At 37.9% G+C, this 16157-nt stretch overlaps 1 pseudogene; it reads right to left on the reverse strand.

Moving 5' to 3' along the window:
- The window catches only part of LOC150040252 (eukaryotic translation initiation factor 1A-like), a 247818-nt pseudogene that overhangs the window by 122631 nt on the left and 109030 nt on the right, over positions 1 to 16157 (reverse strand).

A 16157-nucleotide genomic window follows, 5' to 3' on the forward strand; every position in this document is an offset into this window, starting at 1 on the left:
GAGATGAGGCTTAAGTGGTTGAGCTCTAATATTGAGAGAGTTCAAGGACAGTACTAAGGCCCTGAGCTCAAGCCCAGGAGAGAGGGGGAAAAAAGAATAAAATTCATTCCTTTTCTTTCATGAAATTTAATGATTATGACCTGAAGATTGGAAGAAAATATAAAAGAAAATCACTCATATAAGGCAGGCATTACATGTATGACTTGAAAGAAAATCTTTTATGATTTTTGTGCTGGACATTAAATTGATGCACTTGTGTGTGAAAGAGATGAAATATGCATGTATCATAAAAATGAGAACAATGTGTAGTTCAGATATATTGTTTGTACATTTTAGCTAATTGCACATTGACTTAAAATATATTTGATGTGTAGATACTTAGGATAATCTCTTTCTCTTTCTCTTCTCTCTCTCTTATCTCTTTCTCTATGTTTCTTAAAATTTTTCATTAATCATGTTTGTCAATTACATTTGTTTAGAATTTAGAGGACTCTCCTCTAATTTTGCCATTGACTGCTCCATTGCCTGTTCATATTATGTGGGAGATGCTATTTTCTGATTTGCCATTTTTCTTGAGTGTCTTGTTCTGCACATTTGAAAGTGGGACCAAGATTAATACGGTACAAGATTACAATTTTTAAGATATAACCAACCTAGAGCTCTTTAGCTGGCCAGACAATAGAATTTCAAATTTTAGATTGGTATTACTCTCTCTCTCTCTCTCTCTCTCTTTGAGAACTTATAGACAAATATAATACCACCATGGATCACTGTTTTATAATAAAAAACCCCCACAATCCAATCTATATTGTATTTCATTCCCTTTGGACCTATAGTATAATTGGACACCTAGATATGCAATATTGCTCAACAACTATAAACGGTAGATCCATGCATTATTAAAAATGAAGGATGAACAGAGGACCTGAGATAGAAAAATAATATGAAACACAAAAGGGGTCATAAGAAAACAGTAATAGAGTACTGAAGAAAAGGTATAGCATTAGGATAACTGTCTTAAGATGACATAGAAGTAAAATAGTTGAGTACAAAATTTAGAAAAAATAAGATAAAACTTATGGAAATAAAAGAATAATAAGAATATACAGAGAAAAGAAGAAGGTATATATAGGAGAGTTCAATGATAAAAATATTTAAAGAAAAAAATAAACAAAAAAAAGAAAAAACAAGAAAAAAGGCCCAGAAAGAACCCATACAGTTGTGATTTCTTGGACAAGCAATACTATGGTAAAGAACCAACAGATTAAAAAGCAGGTGACTATATCAATAAAAATATGTGTATTCATTCTCTAACCTGTGCTGTCAATATGTTTCTAGAAATGACCATAATGACAAAAGGAAAGTGGGGGATGGGGGTAGAAGAAAAGAAAAAAATGGGAAGAATGATAACACTAAAAAACAAAGGTGGAGTTTTAATGGCAAGAAAAAAATAAGAACACACAAAATGCAAATGAATAAACGTAGAAAGAAAAAAGAAAAAAGTGTATTCTTCAGTTTGTTTTTCTTCTTTGGATCGTGGGATGAGATAGGAAACTAGTGTTTCCATTATATTCAGAATCCAAACACTTCAAAAAGTTATTTCCTCTTGCCATTTGGCTTTGCAGTTTTTCTGATCAGTTTGCTTGATTGGACAGAAAAAAAATAAACAAGTGTAGCTGCAAGCAGCTTTGTTTACCAGGAGTGTCTTTGAACCAGGGGGAGAGTATTTCACTAGTGCCAGGGGCAGATATGCAGCTAAACAGCCTCTTAAAAGCCTTTGCCCTTGTGAATGATGGCACTACCAGCACCATTTATCAGGCTCCAATTGGTTTCTCAAGGACTTTGCCAACAGTCAAGATGGCACTGCTGTAGGCTTGTGGGGGAGGGGATTCCTTCCCAAAGTTGTTCTGCGAGTAGAAGTGAAAATGTCCACGGAGGTACTCACAAATTGCTGCATTTTCTGGTTCCCTGAAGCTGGCAGGTTCATGCCAAGGCTTGATGACAGCTCTGAGCTCTGTCTTGCTCTGCCTGAGTCCAGCAGGTCTAAGCTGCCAAGAAGCTCTGTCTGCTCAGAGTCCTGACATAGGCTTTGTCTCAGCAGCATCTCCAAGAAATTGGATGAAATGAAAATGCTGCACGAATACCTACAAAGAGATACGAATTATTTGCATCAGATAAGTCATTAAAAAGAATCTAAAAATTGGGTAATGGAAGGCAGATACACAAACACAAGTACATAAAACTATGGTTCAAGAACACATAATGCATTATTTCCTGTGTTCCTATGCACCTAAGCAATTTTTTTTCCAAAGTTTGGTAATGTAATCAGCATGAATAATGCATCAGTTACTAGAATAATAGTTTAAATTTTGTTTTAATTTCAAAAAGTCATGAAACATGGATTTTGTAAAAATATTAAAAGCTTGAGCAGTAATACAAAAAGATGTGAGGACAGCTCTTTTTAGAAAATCGATCGTTCAAATCGGACTCACATTTACATATTCATGTGACATTTACTCCTCTTACGACACATCAATATTGCTGAAACCCAGAGTGTGTAAAGAAATTTCTGTGTATAATATTTACATAATGGAAAACTGTAGTTAGTATTTAAATTGCTTCTTTTGGCCAAACCCAGGTCCTTCAACAATTAATCGGTGAAAGAACATCGAGTATTCATTCCTGCCAATGGAAACATAGAATGCAATTCTTGAAATCTCTCCTTTTCTCATGGAGTACAATCTTTTTCTTTTACTACAAATCTATTTCTTAACTATTACTATGAAATTTACATGCTTTGATTTCCTTGAAAACAGAGCATTCAATATTCATGACATGGATCAAATGTTTTTCCCTAGAAATGGTAGATAGTGTTTCATGTTTGCTTTTGAATTGTAAAATAAATCTTTGCACAGCAAGTGGTACAACAATACCATTGATAAACCTAATGTATTATATGATTATATCATAAAGGTAAATAAGAGAATTATAATACTAGTCTCTATTGCATTCAAAAGGCACCACCTATATTACTATGGAATTTTTCACTAACCTTACACTTTTAAGAATTACAGAATAGGATTCATCGAGGGTGATGTTGGCAGTTCCATGTGAGTCTTTCTGAGCTCTCATCAAGATATCAGTTGTAGCATAGCATGATCTTAAGTAAGCTTTAGCACCACAGAGATCTCAGTCAATGAGGAAAAAAGGCAGGAAACCAGCAGAAGAAAACAGTGTGGAACAGAGCTAGGTGCTCAGAGCGACCGTGGAGAACAAGCCTCACTCTGGCCTCCCTCTGGTCAGCTATCGACAGAGCCATACAGAGCCTGGCCGAGCAGAGAGCTGTCACTGTTCATGGCATGGGTCTGCCAGCTTCATGGAACAGGAAAATCCAGCAATTTTTTGACTTTTCCACTTGTGCTCAAGGAATGGCATTGGTAAGGAATCCCCTCCATCACCAGCTGACAGCAGCACCATCTTGACTTCTGTCAAAGATCCGGAAAATAAACTGGAGCCTTGAGAATTGGTGCTGGCAGCACTTCTTCAACCAAATTGAAATCAAAGGATCCTTGCCATATTTTAGAAGGCACAATAACCCTCATCCCAAAACCACACAGAGATTCTTGAAAGAAAGACAATTATAGACCCAATTCTTTGCTGAATATTGATATGAAACTTCTCAGCAAAATACTGGCAAACGGTCTTCAGGAACACATCAAAAAGTTCTGGAGCCTGGCTGGCTACGCATGGGGGTCGGGCTGAGCTGAACCTCTGGTGGGCGGGAAGCAGAGTGCACCCCAAACGCCTGAGGGAAGATGGACTGCTGCTGGAGCCAGGCCGACCCCATTGAGCCTCGCTACTCTGAGAGCTGGACGGGGGAGACCGAGTCCACCTGGCTCACCTACACTGACTCGGACACGCTGCCCAGCGCCACAGCCCCGGCAGGCATCCTGCAAGTAGGGGTACTGGAAGATAGACTGTCCTCCAATGGTATGCCTCAATCTGCAGTCCCAGAGAAGAATATGAACAGTGGGATCCAGTGTCCAAATTCCCAGAGCTTCAGCTCAGGCCCTCTTGACTCAGAAACAGAATGGCCTGTGGACCACGGAGGTTAAAAAAGATGCAAAGCGAACGTCTGCAAAAGAAGTCACCATTAGAACGATGGCTCTTGCTTTTTGATCCAACTAGACAGCCTATGCCGTTTAATTGGAGAGTTGAGTCCATTGATATTGAGAGTTAGGATTGAGAGATATTTATTAGGGCCTACCATTTTTAAAAGCTTTTATTTGGGCCTGTGTCTTGACAGTTCTTGTGGTCCTTAGGTGGTATGCTGTTTAGGTGCCATTTCTTTCCCTATATTGCATTTATTTTGGTTTTCTATGTATAGAACATCTTTCAGAATTCTCTGTAGTGTTGGTTTTGTTGCGACATATTGTTGCAGCTTTTCCCTGGAATGGAATGTTTTTATTGTTCCCTCAGTTATGAATGAGAGCTTAGCTGGATACAGTATTCTTGGTTGGTAGTTATTTGACTTAAGGGCATGACATATATGCTTCCAGTCACTTCTTGCTTGCATGGTCTCTGCTAAGTAATCTGGGGTTATTCTGATTGGTTTTCCTTTATAGGTTACTGAACCCTTTTCCCTGGCTGCCTTTAGGATCCTTTTTTTGGTTTCTACTGATGCAGTTCGGATTACGATGTGGCGGTGAGATGTTTTTTTCTGGTCAGGTCCGTTTGGGGTTCTAAAAGCTTCTTGTATCTGGATGGGTCTGCCCTTCTGGATATTTGGGAAATTCTCTGAGATGGTTCCTTGAAGTATATTTTCAATACCATTGACCTCTTTCTCCAGACCCTACTCAATACCAAGTAGTCTTAAATTAGGCTTCCTAATTGTATCTTGGACCTCCTGAAGCGCTCTCTCATTTTTCCTAGATTTGGATTGACTCATTTTCTGTTCTTTCTCTATAATAACTGAATTATCTTCAGCCCCAGAAATTCTCTCCTCTGCATTGTCTAACCTGATATCAAAACTATCTACTTTATTTTTCATCTCCCTTGCTACTAATTGCTCATTTTTGATGCCTTGCATCTCTTCTTTTAGATCATGTATGGATTTCTTTAGCTCCTTGATTTCCATTTGAGTGGTTAGCTCAGTAGCTTTATTTTCTTTGAACATTTGCTGGAGTTCGGTCACCTTTTTATTTGTGGATTCTATGAATTCATCCACTTTGTTTGAACAGCCTTTATTATGGCCTCCTTTATGGCTTCTTCTTTTTTACTTATCACCTTGTTTATGGTTTCCTCTTGTTCAGCTATGGCTTCCTCCCTTATCTCTTTCTTTATATTTTCACATTTTTCATTAATGATGTTTATCAATTGCACTTGTACAGCACTTGGAAGACTCTCCTCTAGGTTTGCCAGTGACTGTTCCATTGGCTGTTTACATTGGGTGGGGGAGGTGGGAGATGTTGTTTCTTGATTTGACATTTTTTTTGAGTTTCTTGTTCTGCCCATTTGAAAATGGGAGCAAGATTAATACTAAACACGATTATAGTTTTTCAGATATGTCCAACCTAGACGTCTGTAGCTGGCAGACTCTAGATGTTCACAAGTTTTGATTGGTGTTATCACTCTTTCTTTTTGTGCAGTTACCCACTAGTCTAATTATTCACTGATAAGCGATTTATATCCAAAACAATAAGCCCCTCAATCCAATCTCTATTGTCTTTAAGTCCCTCTGAGCCTAGAGAATGATTAAAAACCTAGATATACAATGTTGCTCAACAGCCATCAAGTGTAGATCCATGCAGTATAAGGGTTGAAAGAGGAGCAGAGGTCCAGAGATAGAGAAATAGAATGAGAGAGGTCAGGGGGTAAGTAGGTAGAGTATTTGAGTACAAAGTTTGAAAAGTATTAGAATAAAACTTATGTGTTGCTGCATGACTAGCTCTTAGCCCAACCAGTGGCCTCACTGTGGACCATGGGATGGATCTGCGAGCTTCCCTCTGAGCATGGTTGGTGGACGTTTTTCTGTGCTGCTTCCAGGGGGGCCCCAAGCCAAGGGTGTGGCGATTGAGAGTTTCAGGAGCTCTCAGCAGGACCAGCAGGAGGCCCCTCTGTTCCCAGGGGCAGGGCCCAGCTGGGGACGTGGGCTCCAAGGGCGGAGCTGGGCCTTTTTGGTTCTCAGAAGGGGAGCTTGGCTGCTGGTTGGCCCTTCAGATTCCTGCTGTGTTTCCATGCTTTGTCAGAGTCTGTGACTGTGGGGGGGGCCCTCAGTGGTGTCTTGCTCAGGATTCCCAGCTGGAGGATGCCCCGCTGGAGAATTGAGGAGGGGCAGATGCTGGCTCCTATTTACCTGCACCCCCTACCCACTGTTGTAATGCAGGGTCCCAAAGCGCTCCACTCTCCAGATCCAGTGGCCAGGGTGAGGAGCCTGGTGGGCAGGTGGGAGCTGGGACAGCTCCGCCTCCCCTGGTGGGGTGCTGAGTCTTAGGGTTCGCCCGCTCATCAGTCTCCAGTCAGAGGGCTGGGGGTTGAGCCCCTTGGGCGGGTGGGAGTTGGGGCAGCCCCACCTCCCTTGGTGGGGTGCTGGGACTTATGGGTAGCCCCCCTGTCAATCTCCAGTCAATGGCCTGAGGGAGGGGGCTGTTGAGGGGAGGGACAGGATTCTAAATTCCTTGCCCCACTGCTCCTGCCAGTCTTTCTCGGGTGGGGTGTTGGGGTCTGAGTTAAGTTCTATTGCTCAAACCAGACAGAGATTCATCAAAGAAAGAGAACTATAGACCTGTATCTTTGACGAACATCGATGCAAAACTTCTCAACAAAATATTGGCCCACCATCTACAACAACTCATCAAAAAAATTATACACTATGATCAAACTGGATTCATCACAGGGAGGCAAAGCTGGTTCAACATACGCAAATCAATTAATATAATTCAACACATCAACAGGAGCAAGGACAAAAATCACATGATTGTCTCAATAGACGCGGAAAGGGCATTTGACAAGATCCAACACCCCTTTATGTTAAAAGCTCTGGAGAAACTAGGAATCCATGGAACATTCCTCAATGTAATAAAGGCTGTGTATGAGAAACCTACTGCTAGCATTACACTTTATGGTGAAAATCTAAAGCCATTCCGTCTAAAATCAGGAATGAGACAAGGATGCCCACTCTCTCCACTACTCTTTAACATAGTACTAGAATTCCTAGCCAGTGCAATAAGGCAAGAAGCAAGCATAAAGGGGATCCAAGTAGGAAAAGAGGAAATAAAACTATCCCTTTTTGCAGATGACATGATTCTGTATTTAAAGAATCCTATAGACTCTACTCCCAAGATCCTTGAGCTGATTCAAAGCTTTGGAAGAGTAGCAGGCTATAAAATCAACCCTCAAAAATCAACTGCCTTCCTTTATGCCAACAGTGAGAGGATCGAGGCAATAATCAGGAAAGAAACTCCTTTCACAATAGCCTCAAAGAAAATAAAGTACCTAGGAATTAGCTTAACTCAGAATGTAAAGTACCTTTTTGATGAAAACTTTAAAACCCTAAAAAAGGAAATTAAAGCAGAACTAAGGAAATGGAAAAACCTCCCATGCTCCTGGATTGGAAGAATCAACATTGTGAAAATGACAATCTTGCCAAGAGCTATCTAAAATTCAATGCAAAACCCATCAACATCCCAATGTCATTCTTTAAAGAAATAGAAGAGGCAATCCAAAATTTCATATGGAATAATAAAAGACCCTGTATAGCAAAAACACTTCTTAGCAGAAAGAACAGCGCTGGAGGAATTTCAATTCCAAACTTTAGACTCTATTACAGAGCTATAATTCTCAAAACAGCTTGGTACTGCACAGGAACAGGCCTGAAGACCAATGGAATAGAACTGAGGACCCAGATATTAAACCACAGACCTATGGCCACCTAATCTTTGACAAGAGAGCCAAAAAAAAATAGAATGTAAGAAAGACAGCACAACAAGTTGTGCTGGAAGAACTGGTTAAGCACCTGCAGAAAACTAAAGCTGGATCCTTCTTTGTCACCTTACACTAGAATTAACTCCAAATGGATCAAAGACCTGGAGGTAAAAGCTGACACACTGAAAACTTTACAGGAAGGAATAGGAGATACACTAGGCCTCCTTGGCACGAGTCGAAACTTTCTTAATAAAGACCAAGAATCACAACAAATCAGAGAAAGGCTGGATAAGTGGGACTGCATTAAACTGCAGAGCTTTTGTATGGCAAAGGACATAGCTAGTAAACTAATCAGGAAGCCTACAGAGTGGGAGAAGATCTTCACCCACCAAACAACGGACAAAGGCCTCATATCTAAAATATATCAACAACTCAAAAAATTGAATCACTCCAAAACTAACCTTCAAAGTAATAACCATCCCATTAAAAAATGGGCCAAAGACTTAAAGAGAGTCTTCTCTGAAAAAGAAACAAAAATGGCCTATAGACACATGAAGAAATGTTCAACATCTCTGGTCATAAAAGAAATGCAAATCAAACAACTCTAAGATTCAACCTCACTCCAGCTAGAATGGCCAGGATCAGGAAAACGAATGACAACAGATGCTGGAGGGGATGTGGCCAGGAGGGATCACTCCTACACTGTTGGTGGGAGTGCAAACTCGTTCAACCACTATTAGGGAAAGCAGTGTGGCAGTGCCTCAAAAGGCTATACATAGAACTCCCCTATGACCCAGCAATTCCACTACTTGGCATTTACCCAACCATCCAGAAACAAGAACATACTAAATCCAGTAGCACAACAATGTTCATTGCAGCACTATTCACCATAGCAAAGATATGGAACCAACCTAGATGTCCCTCAGTTGATGAGTGGATCAACAAGTTGTGGTATTTGTACACAATGGAATTCTATGCTGCTGTCAGAAAGAATGACATCGCCCCATTTGTTAGGAAATGGAAAGACTTAGAAAAAATCATATTAAGTGATGTAAGCCAGCCTCAAAGGAACTTAGGCTCAATGGTTTCCCTCATTCGTCATAATCAGTAGAAACCTTGGCCTTTACTAGCAGAGATTTGCAATAGAGCAAAATCTTGATACATAAGGACATATAATGTGAAGCTAATTGAAAGGACCTCCAGGATATTGAAACAAAAGCCATATAATGAATGATTGTTGTCCTTAATGTACTGTGTTATCTCTCATCTCCTTTGCTGTCCCTTGGTTATCTCATATTGGTATAGTATCTCACTTTGTTATCTGATATATTGAATTTATTTGTATTTGGATATTTGAAATTTGATAGGGAAGGGGGAAAAACCAAGATGGGTAGGGGGTGTGGGGGGGAGGGAAACGGGTACCAAGACATGTGAAAGGGTATCAATGTATGTGAATTAATGCACCTTCTATCTGGCAAATATCATGTAACCCTTTTACTAATTACAATAAAAAAATAAAATTAAAAAAAAAGTCACCATTAATGTTATAGACAGCATCTGACATATGGAAAGAAATAAAAGAATCAAAAAAATGCCATCAACTAGCAGAGTGTCTGAATATAGAATTAGATGACTTTCCCTGGAGTCCTTCACAGTACAGGATCCTGTCAAGGAAAGTTGGAGAAGTGGATGGACATGGATGCTGGGAAGTGCCTTGAGAATGGATGGTTTGACCTGGCAGCAGCCAGCTGGCTTTGTTGTCTCTCACACACAGTCATTGTATCGCACAATCCTCAAACATGTTAATGAACTGCCAAGGAGCACCTTGCTTTACCTCTATCCAGGCAAACCTATTATAAGTGTGTCTGCTGTGAACACAGTGAGCTAAAGATACAGGTTAGAATATAAAATGAAAAAGCAGGAGAAGCTAATTTCCTGGGAGAAAAATTCACAAATCAGTACTGAGCTTTCCTGGCATGATAGTGTAGGATTTCAGACAAGCTCATTCTTTTCTTTTTAAATTCTACCATTACAACTCTTGTTTGTAACCTAAAAGCTGGCTTCCACCCAAGTCGAAAGCTGAGTATATAAGAACCCACAAGCAAGAAAAACCAGGAAAACTTCCTGTCATTCTTGCTTTCTTAGCTGAGGATGAGGGATTCAACCCAGCTTCACAGTCACTGGCTCCAGCAGGAAATGTCTTCCCTAGAAATAGCAAAAACAATTCTGAGCAGAAAGAACAATTCAGGAGGAATTTCAAAACCAAACTTTGGACTCAATTACAGAGCTATAGAGACCAAAACAGACTGATCCTGGCACAAGTACAGGACTGAAGAAAAATGGAATAGAACTGATGACCCAAATATTAACCCCCAGACCTATAGCAACCTAATCTTTGATAAGGAAGCCAAAAATAGAATGGAAGACAGCCTCTTCAACAAGTGCTGCTGGCAGAACTGGTTAAGCACCTTCAGACAACTAAAGTTGGATCCTTCTTGGTCACCCTGCACGAGGCTTAACTCCAAATGGATCAAATACCTCCAAGTAAAAGCATATACCCTTAAAACTTTACAAGAAGAAATAGGAGAAACAGTAGGTACCCTGGTACAGGTGGAAACTTTCTTGATAAGGACCAAGAAACACAACAAATCAGAGAAAGTCTGGAAAAGTGGAACTGCATTAAAGTCCAGAGCTTCTGTACAGCAAAGGACATAGTTAGCAAACTAACTAGAAAGCCTACAGAATGGGTGAAGATCTTCACTAACCATGCAATGGACAAAGGCCGCGTATCCAAAATATATCAATAGCTCAAAAAATTGAATCATGCCAAAACTCATCTCCAAAGATATGACCATCATATTAAAAGATGGGAAAAAGACTTAAAGACAGTCTTCTCTGAAGAAGAAAAAAGAATGGCCTGAAGACACATGCTTAACATTTCTGGCCATAAAAGAAATGCAAACCAAAACAACTCTAAGATTCCACCTTATTCCAGTTAAAATGACCATGATCAACAAATCTAACGACAGATACTACATGGGACATGGCTAGGAAAGATCACTACTACGCTGTTGGTGGGAGTGAAAACTTGTTCAACCACTATGGAAAACAGTATGGCATTTCCTAAAAAGTCTAAACATAGAACTTCCCTATGACCGAGCAATTCCACTATTTAGCATTTACACAATTGTCTAGAAATAAGTACATACTAAATCCACTAGCACATAGTGTTCATTGCAGCTCTATTTACCCTAGCAAATATATGGAACCAAATCAGATGCCCCTCAGTTGGTGAGTGGATCAACAAGATGTGGTATTTATACACAATGGAATTCTATGCTGCCATTAGAAATAACAACATTGTCCCCTTTGTAAGGAAATTTCAAGAGTTAGAAAAAATCATACTAAGTGAAGTATGCCAGATTCAAAGGAACATAGACTCAATAGTTTCCCTCTTTTGTCTTAATTAGTAGAAAGTTTGCACCCTCCTAGCAGAGATTTACAATAGAACAAAACCTAGATACATAAGGCCATATAGTGTGACAATAAATGAATGGACCTCCAGGATATAGAAACAAAATCCATATAATGAATGATTGTCCTTAATGTATTATGTTATCTCTCATCTGTTTTGCTGTCCCTTGTTACCTTATTATCTGATATATTGTATATATGCATATTAGTTTATTGAAATCAGATAGGGAAAGAGGGAAAACAAGATGAGGGGTGGGGGTGGGGGAGGAAAATTGGGACCAAAACATACAAAAGGTTATCAAAGTATGTGAAGTAATGCATCTTTTATGTGGTGAATATAATGTAACCCTTCTATTAATTACAATATGTTTTAAAAACTAAGTGCCTGTGGTATAGAGATTCCCTTCTTGAACACTCATTTGTTAAATATGTCATTTGAAATATGATGTAAAAATCAATTTAAATATTTATTTAAAAATATGAAAAAATATACGAAAAAACAAAAATACAGAAATTTCAAATATATATATATTGTCATTTTCTAAAATAACTGATTATGATTAATTGCTACAAATGTTAGCATATACAAATTTGATATGATCTACTTGTCTAAAAACAAACTTGTTGAAAGCCATAACAATGAATGCAATATCAGAAAATTTGTATTAATGGCTAGTTTGATCCAGTATAATATTCAATTAATGAATATACAAATTTAATTTTTTTCTTTCTTTAAATCTATCTTGTTGAAGCTTTCTCTAACACACTCCTCCTATCAGTTCCATGCTGTAGTCATGGTTGAAAAGTCTTAGTTCCTTACCATACTTCTACTTCATTGTCTCACTCCATATTAAACTCATTAGGAATCATAGAATCCACCCAAGATTGCCATTATTATATGAAATTATTACCTAATACTTACAGTGCTATACTGAAAATATGTAGTATTTATTTTATATGATTTCCTCTTACAATTTCCCTCCAAAAATGAATATATTTCTACATGGGTGATAAATTTGAGTTAGTGCATAAAAACAGGCTTATTTTTAGGGCTTTGTGTTATTTATTTGCAAGAGGGGTCATTATCTGTCTCAGAGAAACCATTCTTAGTTCTGTTGGACTTTTTTCTCTATTCTTATATAAGAGAACATCCCAACTTACAATTTATTTAAAATTGGGAATAAAATAATCATCTCTGGGTCCTCAATTTTTACAAAGCTCTGTTGTTGAATATTTGTTCTAGATAATTTGTTCTAGGTAATAACACAACAGTATTTCAGGAAGGAAAGGGGAAAAACAGGATGATTGGGAGAGGTTGGGAGGCGGGAAGTTGGGAGAAAAACATGGGAAGGGGTATCAAGGTTCAAGGAGTAATTTAACCACTACCTGAAGAATGTAACTGTAACACATCTCTACATCACCCAACAATAAAACACAATAAAAAAGAGAAAACAATGAATACAGGCAATTAGAAGGGAAGAAATGCAAAATGGTCCAGGTAAAAGTACAAGAAATTTGTCTTTAGTGCCTGGATCCATATATCTAAAAACATCAATTTAGTTTTTATTTGTATGTGTGAAAATCACAAAGGATATAAGTACATGACAATCAGAGTTTGAAGGGATTTCAGGGAAATAAGTACACTTATTTGGAAAAAATAATTACATGTCAGTAATATAGAAATAATTAAAATATAAACATGAGTATATACATATAATGGATTGCAATTGCTTTTTCTCCTGAGGTACTCAAAATAAGGTTTTAATGCAGAGAAAAACTGCATTGCTATTTAGTTACAAACTAAATAATGTATGCCCCTTGGTTAATGGCAAGCAAATAATTTAGGAGATTCAAATTTCAGATCAAGAAGGTTGAACATTTCTTATCACTGAAAATCCAACAGCTTAAAACTATTTGGCGTAACATCTAGAAAAATGATTGTACATGCTAACACTTGAAATTCTCTAAGCAATGCTGTGTTAAGGTTTTGTAACCTGTGATCATTATTCTATTGTATGGTAAGTTCATGTATGTACTGAAAAGCACATTTACAAACTTTACTGTCATATAATGATACATTATCATTTCTAATGCTACTGATTATTTTGTAATTTGTATTTCCTTGTATCGTACACATTTTCAGTTAACTCAGTATCATAAAATAGTATGAATTGCATGTATTTGCTTTGTATATGACTTCTTGAGGTCATCCCAAATATTCTCATGAAGCACTTACATAAAAATTCAGACAGAATCTGAAACATTCCAATATACCTCATATTTTTAGATTTCATTAATACTTTTTTAATATTTTTATTGTAATTAATAAGAGGGTTACATGATATTTGTCAGATAGAAGGTGCATTAATTCACATACATTGATACCCTTTCACATGTCTACTTGCCCATTACCCATCCCCCCCAACTCACCGTCTTGGTTTTCCCCCCTTCCCTATCAAATTTCAAATAAACAAATACAAATAAATTCAATCTATCAGATTACAAAGTGGGATACCATAACAATATGAGATACCCAAGGGACAGCAAAAGAGATGAGAGATAACATAGTACATTAAGGACAACAATCATTCATTATATGGCTTTTGTTTTTATATCCTGGAGGTCCTTTCAATTAGCTTCATACTATGTGGCCTTATGTATCAAGGTTTTGCTGTATTGCAGATCTCTGTTAGTAGAGCACAAGGTCTCTACTGATTATGACAAATGAGGAAAACCATTGAGCCTAAGTTCCTTTGAGTCTGGCTTACATCACTTAATATGATTTTTTCTAAGTCTTTCCATTTCCTAACAAATGGGGCGATGTCATTTTTCTCACAGCAGCATAGAATTCCATTGTGTACAAATACCACAACTTGTTGATCCACTCATCAACTGAGGGACATCTAGGTTGGTTCCATATCTTTGCTATGGTGAATAGTGCTGCAATGAACATTGTTGTGCTACTGGATTTAGTATGTTCTTGTTTCTGGATGGTTGGGTAAATGCCAAGTAGTGGAATTGCTGGGTCATAGGGGAGTTCTATGTTTATCCTTTTGAGGAACTGCCATACTGCTTTCCATAGTGGTTGAATGAGTTTGCACTCCCACCAACAGTGTAGGAGTGATCCCTCCTGGCCACATCCCCTCCAGCATCTGTTGTCATTCGTTTTCCTGATCCTGGCTATTCTAACTGGAGTGAGGTGAAATCTTAGAGTTGTTTTGATTTGCATTTCTTTTATGACCAGAGATGTTGAACATTTCTTCATGTGTCTATAGGCCATTTTTGTTTCTTCTTCAGAGAAGATTCTCTTTAAGTCTTTGGCCCATTTTTTAATGGGATGGTTGTTACTTTGGAGGTTAGTTTTGGAGTGATTCAATTTTTTGAGTTGTTGATATATTTTAGATATGAGGCTCTTAATACTTTTAATAATCGTGACATTCCATAGGCTGCAATTGGCTGTTAATAACTAATAGTTGATGGCATCTCTATATTCACATTAAAAACCTTTGTAATAAGATAGGCTAAATTATTTCACTCCTGCAATCCTAGCTATGCACCATGCTGAAAAATGAGGATTATGGATCAAAGCCAACGAGGGCAGGAAGATCCACAAGACTCTGATTTTCATTTTAGAACAAGAAAGCTGGTAGGGGCTCTGTGGCTCAATGGAACAGACCTGGACCTGGGCTGAAGAGTTCAGTGACAGGGGCCATGCTATGAGTTAAAGACAAACAGATTGGAAAAAACAAAGCAAACAAACAAACAAAGAAGAAAAAATTCTGTGTCATCATTTCATAGAAACTGAAAAAACAGCCAGTATAATTTCTCAACTCTAGTTGAGCAGTACGCAATAAAAAGGACTTTGGCCCTGGTTAGTCTGGTTTTTCTTTTGATTCTTGTGAAACCACAAGTGTTCTACTTAACTCAGTGTCAAAAAGGAGAAAAACCCAGCAATTTTGAGAGGAAATTTTCTTTTTATTTATGGAAGGAAATGCCTTAGACATTTGTCTCCTTGTTTAGTTTTTGTAACAGAATAAAATGTGTCAGATGAAGTTAGTGATTATTGTTAAAGAATATCATTGTGCCCAAATGAAACTAGGGCTAGGATGTAATCTACCAAAGCACAATGTACATTTAGGTGAAGTTCTAAAAGAGATTGACTTTAATATTATATATTTAGTTAAGAAAAGCATACATTTGTAATATTCACCACATTAAAACACTGACAGCAAATGAAATGTGGATAGAAAAATGAACAGATCAAACAAAAGGCTATCTAGTAGTGAGAACATTGGATATCTATTGCAAATCCTGAGCTTGAATTCAGGGCCTGAGCAATATCCTTGGGTGCTTTCCTGAAGGGTAGAGCTCTACCACTTGAGCTTCAGCACCAATTCTGGCTTTTTTTTGATGTACATGATATTGAGATTTTGAACCAGGGTCTTCGTGCATACTAGGCAAGCATTGTACCACTCCCGCACTGAATCATTTAACATGTATTTTTAGTATATTTAAACTACAAGTCTTCATGTGTAATGAGGAATACACTTATATCCTATTACCACACAGGAAAATTCATATTTATCAAAACATTTTACATGTTACTTTTCTAGTTAATTCTAGTTAAAGTGCGATTAAGAATGGCAAAAATGAGATATTGAGCCAACTTTTCACCTTTATGTGAGCTTTACTCAAAAGAAAGAATCTGGCCTTTATTTTAGGGGCTCTTTCTTATCTCTCGGTCCAAGTGATGTTTGCTA

The sequence above is a fragment of the Megascapheus bottae genome, chromosome Y, assembly GCF_031878675.1.
Source record: "Megascapheus bottae isolate mThoBot1 chromosome Y, mThoBot2.hap1, whole genome shotgun sequence".
Taxonomy (NCBI): Eukaryota; Metazoa; Chordata; class Mammalia; order Rodentia; family Geomyidae; genus Megascapheus; species Megascapheus bottae.